Source organism: Apodemus sylvaticus, chromosome 22 (assembly GCF_947179515.1).
Source record: "Apodemus sylvaticus chromosome 22, mApoSyl1.1, whole genome shotgun sequence".
NCBI classification, from domain to species: domain Eukaryota; kingdom Metazoa; phylum Chordata; class Mammalia; order Rodentia; family Muridae; genus Apodemus; species Apodemus sylvaticus.
This window is the reverse complement of record NC_067493.1, coordinates 21269736-21276927: the sequence shown is the minus strand read 5'-3', so window position 1 is coordinate 21276927 and position 7192 is coordinate 21269736.

Here is a 7192-nt window from a genome sequence, read left to right as displayed (position 1 = left end):
TACACACATAAAATTGTGAGACACACAAAGAGAGACAGAAAGAAAGAGAAGGAGAGAGATTGACTTAATTTAAAAACAATAGCTATTAAAATTCAACCAGCTGGGCAGTGGTGGTGCAAGCCTTTAATCCCAGCACTTGGGAGGCAGAGGCGGGTGGATTTCTGAATTCAAGGCCAGCCTGGTCTACAGAATGAGTTCCAGGACAGCCAGGGCTATACAGAGAAACCCTGTCTCAGGGGGAAAAAAACAAAAAACAAACAAACAAAAAAAACCAAACAAACAAAATAAAATTCAACCATTCACAGTTAAACATCAGGGGAAGCCCAAGGAATCCTGTGGAAGAGTTGGGGATAGGACTGAGTGAGCCAGAGGGGTCAAGGACACCACAAAAAAATCTACAAAGTCAACTGACTGGAACCATGGGACTGACAAAGACTGGACCACCAACCAAACAACATTCAGGGGCAGGACCTAAGGCCCCTACACATATATAGTAGATGTGCAGCTTGGTCTTCATAAGGGTCCCCCAACAATTGAAGCAGGAACTGTCTCTAACTCTGTTGCCTGACATTAGAACCCCTTGCCCTATCTGGACTACCTGGTAGGGCCTCAATGGGAGACGATACATCTAGTCCTGCTGAGACTTGGTGTCCCAGGGACGATACACAAGGATGGGCTTTACCTTCCCTGAAAAGAAGAAGAGAGGTAATGGGGGAGCAATTTTTGAGGTTGGGACTAGGAAGAGAGGAGGGAGGAGTTGCTTTTACTAATTTTTTTTTTTAATTACGTAGGAAAAAACCAACAAAGTCGCAAGCCCAACCAGGGTCCAAGTATAGGACTCCTGTGTGTGGGAGAGAATACTGAAAAAGAAGATGGACTTTAGAAAAGTCACACAGACAACACTGTGCCCCTAAGGTCTAAAAATCTATTGTTTTCTGAGCTGGAACCCCAGAGTGCAAAGGGTCACAACCACAGGTGCACACATACACATGCACCCCATACCCACCAAGCTGACATCACACAATGATTGCTAATATTTACAGTCGTGAGGACTTTGCCCACATTGGCAGCTATCATCCACTATACAACCCGGTGAGGGATAACTCTGTCACAAGTGAACAAACCGTGCCCCAAATGATAACTGATTCAATCAAGGTTACATAATGCATCCCTAACACAACCAGGATCCAAGAGATTGTATAGTCCTAAAGTTCAAGGTCTCCATCTCTTTTTAATTATTAATTGAGATGAAATTAGATCATCTCCCTTCATCTCCTCCCATCCCCCAACTCCCTATCAAATTCAAGACCTCTTTTTGATTATTATTATTGTTCTACATATATAAATATATATTTATATCCTGTTATATATATATATGTGTGTGTGTGTGTGTGTAGATATATACACATATATGTAGACATGTACATATATGTAGATACATACATATATATGTAGATATATACATATATATGTATGCATGTATATAGATAGATAGATATAGATCCTGTTGAGTCCATTTAGTGTAGCTTGTACACATATATATGTTTTCAGGTCTGACCACTTGGTGTGGACAATCAATTAAAGGACTCATCCCTTGGAACAACTGAGTCTCCCTGTCTCAGGAGTCAGTGATTGCCTGTAATTCTTCATCTACCAGAGGGGTCCTGTGAGATTTCCCTGACCACTTTAGCATGTCTATTCAAAATGTCATTGTTCATATCTTGAATAGATTGGTGACATTTAAAGGGTCTGACTCTGCCTGCATTTCTGAGAGACACCATCTGACAGGAGACTTTCGAGTCCTCTGACTCTTAAAATCTTACTGTCTCTCTTCCTCAGTGTTCCCTGAGACTTAGGTGTGGGGTTGTGTTGTTGATGTTCAGGTCTTCACCTTTAGTAGACTTCCCTTTGCCTGATGCCATACAGGTTTAGTCGGGAAACCAGCACTTCATTCCAATTGGGATGCTCCCCAGTGGGTAATAAACACCCTGCACTCATCCCTCTAAGCAGGAGCAAAGTAAGGGGGAGGCAGGAATTCCATGATGCCCTTCTTGCTCTAAAGGATGAGCCATGCTATTGATTTCATAGCAAAGAAAACTGACAAGGATTCCACATGATGGTTACGTTCCAATCCTTCCAAGAGATTGTCTCGAGGTTAGCTAGCCATTAATATGCACACAGCACTCCACAGATGGTGGCTCTACACTCTCTTTGTGGTCCTCATGATAAATCCTTGAGATAAGTAAGCTATTGTCCCCATGTTGGAGCTGAAGCTATGGATCAGAAGTTAAGATCATTGTCTGCTCCTGTACAGGACCTGGGCTCAATTCCCAGGATCCTTCTGGTGACTCACAACAGTTTTTAGCTCGAGCTCCTGGGTATTTGTGGCCATATTTTGGCCTACACAGGCACCCAGGCATACACATAGTGCACAGACATACATGTCAGCAAGACACCCATATACATAAAGATTTCTTCATAAATCTCTAAAGCCCGTGTTACAGAAGTGGAGACCTACAGCTAAGGAATGAATTTGCGCAAAGTGATTGTTACTCGATATTTTTTTATTTTTGTCTTTTTACGATAAAATTCAAAAGATTTCACAGAGCCATAGCAACCCAGAGACTTAGTAAGGAGGGCACCATGCCCAGCACATCTATAACTTACTGCAAATCAAACTCAAAAAAGAGAAATATATGAGTGCCTTTCTTGTGAGAATTACTACAAAAAAAAAAAAAAAAGGCCCTAAGTTAAACAGTAAGAAAGAAAATTCAGTGACAGGGATCACAAGAGAACACTCCATGACAACCTGGATTCAACTCAAACTCAAGATAATTAGGAGAGAAAACAATGTGGGTATCAGCTGTCACACTAACAAAGGAAGAAAAAGACACAGGCTCTCAAGGTAGCTCAGAGAACAAAGTCACCTGTCTCCAAACCTGACACACTGGGTTCAATTCCCAGCATCTGTGTGATAGAACAGAAGAATGAATTCCCACAGGTTGTCTTGTGGTCTCTTCATCCTACACACATAAATACTTACACACAAACAAGTAAATATCTAATAAATACTTATGTTGTTTTGTTTTTCTGAGATAGGGTTGTACTGTGTAAACCTGGCTAGCCTATACTTGCTGTATAGATCAGGCTAGCCTGAAACTTGTAGAGATCTGCATGCCTCTGCCTTCTGTGGGCTGGGATTAAAGAAAAATGTGCCCAGGAAGGTGCGGAGAGGGAGCATGGGGGTTCAAGGCCTGGTGTGGGGAGAGACAGAAGAGAAAGCCAGAGGGCCAGGAGGGTGAAGGAAAAACTGCAGCTGCTGAAAGTGAGGCGTTGGGACATCTCTGCGTGATGCCAGAGACCTGGAATAGGGAAGGATCTCAGGAATCACTGTGGGGGCCTTAGCTGAGAATCACAGCAATGGGGATATGGAACCTGAAGAGGCCACCTCCTGTAGTCAGGCAGGACCCCCAGTGGAAGGATTAGGACACCAATTCACCCACAAAACTTTTGACCCAAAATTTGGTCCCTCTACAAGAAATTCAGGGACAAATATGGAGTAGAGACAGAGGGAATGGCCAACCATTAATCAGCCCAACTTGAGACCAATATCATGGGCAACCATCAATCCCTGACAGTATGATAATGTGTTAAGCATGCAGGGAGGAGCCTAGCATGGCTGTCCTCTAAGAGGCTGCACCCAGCAGTTTGCTCAGAAAGTGAAAGTAAAGTCCGCGGAGGTTTAAGTTCGCAGATTAGCAACCTAGTGAAAAGTAAAGACTTACAATTTATGGACCCTGCTCTGATAGCAGTGTCCTACATTTTTTCCTGCGTTCTTTTTGGGGAGTCGTGTTCTGGTTTTGTTGACAGTCGTGCACCCCTGGTGATCGCAAGTAAAAGGACTTAGAGCCTTAATTTTTAAAATGGGGACCTCACAGTCTCATCCAATTTTTCTGGCTCTTCAAGAGTTGCTTTTATCAAAGAATTTAAAGATCAAGAAATCGACCTTAGAGAGATTTCTTAATGAATGTAATACCGTGGCACCCTGGTTCGCTGTTTATGGCAGCCTAATGGTCGCCTGCTGGGATAGGTTAGGGAAGGATCTGGACTTAGCCTGGGATTGGGGCACACTCAAAGGAGGAGTAAAACCTATTTGGAAGCTTGTTAGGGGCTGTTTAGAAGATAAAAAATGCTGTAAGGCCGTAGAGGATGGACAAACTGCTTTAGAAATCTTACAAGAGGAAAGATCAGAAAAGGCAGAGAGTGTTAAGGAACAAGTGGCAAAGTCTCTCTACCCTGCCTCAGAAGGGTTAGGAGATTTCAGTTTGGAAGATTCTGATCTTGAGGAGGAGGAGATACATGCTCTGGTTGAACAGTAGGAGGGAGCAAGCCTAAAACAGAGGAAGAAACTTACAGATAAGTCAGGGGTGGCAGCGCCATCAATGGGTGTGGCCGTCCCCACCCTGCCAGCACCTTCCACTCCTACACCTAATCTAGAGACTACCCAGTATACAGGGAGTTCCTTTTGTCCACAAGTTTGGTCACAGGTTCACACCGAGCTCTCTTTAGCTTATCCAGTGTTTCAGAATCCACAAGGGTAAAGGAGTCATGAGCCTTTAGACTTTAAAGTTATCAAATCTCTGGCCGAATCAGTTCGAAATTATGGAACATCCGCTGCCTTCACGGTGGCTCAAGTTGAGGCTCTTTGTTTAACAAAACAAAAAGAGGGAATTGGGTATGGTAGAACACCCAAAGAACGACTTTCATTGGCATTATTTACTTTAAATTTTTTGAATCTGGATAATGATGGTTTGGCTGCAGCTGATCGGCACCAATGCCCTAATAATACCTTGAAGGGTTATGTTAAATGGAAGGATGTGCTTACTGGATTATGGCATGGCCCTGATCCAGTGTTGGCGTGGGCGAGAGGTTCTGTTTGTGTGTTTCCTCAGACTCAACAAGATCCACTGTGGGTGCCTGAGCGGCTGACCAGACGCTGCAATAAAAATGAAGATCCTCCTGCTGTTACTGATTCTCGGCGAGATGTTGATGCTGGTGTAGATGGAGCCAAGATGGGCGATCTTGTCGGTGTTCCCGAGACACATGCCGATACGCCATGATACTAAGCTGTTTCCTTGTCTTTCTAGTTCTAACAAGTCTCTTGATATACCTTATTCACCTTTAAAGAGGAGGGAAGTGTAAATGAAAACTATGCCCTTGCCATCCTTTTGATAGTACTTTCAATTGTTTGCCTGTGGTGCATCTGCAGGATGAGGTGTATCCAACAAAGACAGGTTGCAATGATGGTACAGGCATTCACAGCCATTGAAGCTGGACAGTCCTCCTAGGCCTGGCTGGCAGCCATGAAGGCCTAATAAGATGCTTTCCACGCTCAGGATGTGAGGCTAAGCACTGCACTCAGGGGCCCATGATTGGAGAGCCCTTGAGGGGAGCATGTTTGACTGCACACGGGTTGTACCCCAGAATACCCCAGAACCCGCCTCTGAGCAAAAGGTACCGCATGGGTTTGACGAAATCCACTGGGCTGATGGCTCAGAAGGGCGTCGAAACAAGGTCCATGAGTCCACCCGATGGGCAAATGATATATCAGAGGTCAAACCTCTACTCTAGCCTGAATGCGTGTTTAAAAAGAAAAAGGAGGAACTGTAGGGAGCTGCTTGCCTGTTAACTGTCATTAACTGTCATTAACTGTTAACAAGTCCTTATTTGGGTGGAGCCTGTTGAGTCTTGCACCTTCCGCGTGGATACAACCTATCACAATGCCCACGTGGCTAAGCCTGATTGGCTGGCTATTAGTATTTAAGGGCTGGGCTGATTCTCTGGGGTCTGAAGAAGAAGTACAGGAGGGAGAAGAAGAAGTACAGGAGGGAGAAGAAGTAGTACAGGAGGGAGAAGAAGTAGTACAGGTCAGAAGAAGTAGTACAGGAGGGAGAAGAAGTACAGGGGAGAAGAAGTACAAGGGTCCGGAGTAAACTGCTTGAAGAAGATCTTCCTGTGTTGCGTCATTCCTTGCCGGCGAGGGTGGACGCGATACTCAGGGACTCTTAGGGAGAAACTTGGGGAATGATTGAGGGCCCCAAAAGGAATAGGAACTCCACCAGAAGACCAACAGAGTCAAATAACTTGGGACCTTGGGAGCTCTCACTGAACCTCCAACCAAAGCATATAGATGGGCTGGACCTAGCCTCCAAACACCCACACATATGTAACAAATGTGCAGCTCAGTCTTCAGATGGGTCTCCCAACAACTGGAGTGGGTTGTTCCTAAAGTTTTTGCCTGTCTGTTGTGTGTAGTTTTATAAGCACGACCCGCCTTTGCCCAGGAGCTGTTGCCTGGGCTCTGGCCTCTCCTGGCTCCCTTATGTTCCTCCTGGCTTTGTCCAGGGATCTGTCACAACCAGTCAACTCCGAGCTTCCTTTTCTCCCTGCCTTATGTCCTGGAGGGGTTGAGTTACCAGCCCAATCCCAAGACATTTAAATCCATGGATAAAATACACAAACACTGCTCCATTACCTTTAGAACTTGCCTCTAGGCACAATTAATTCCTGGACACAGATACCTACTGCCTGAAAATGCACGCCTTTATCAATTTATTATCTCTGTCTCTCCCACAGCCCTAAACTTCGTGACTTGCATCAGCTAGGCCCTGTCAACATCCTTGGTCCCTACCCAAAGCAGAACCCACAGGCCTAGCTGCCCTGAGACCTTACATGACTACTGCTTTCTACTAGTTCCAAAGCAAGGGAGAAAAAGCTCCTATCTCTTTCCCTGCATCTCCTTTACCTCTTGGGACTCAGAAGTCACACCTGTACCTTCCTTTCAACAATTAACCCCTGGCCTTCTTTATTGATAAGTCAAAACCAATTGAGTTATAAACCTTAAAGACAAGACTTGCCCTTATTCCTGTCTATGGAATCTGTTCCCCTAACTAGGCTGCATTTTCTGGTCTTGGTAGGAGAATAGCACCTAGCCCTGCAGAGACTCGATGTACCAGGGTGGAGGGATACACAGTGGGGCCTCCAGGCCTCCACCCTCTCAGAAAAGAAGGGGAGAGGGAATGGGGGAATGACTGTGGTGTGGGACCAAGAGGAGACAGGGATCAGGAGGTAAAGTGAATACATAAATTAATTAATGGGGCAGAGGGAAGTAACAAAATAAAAACAAGTACTG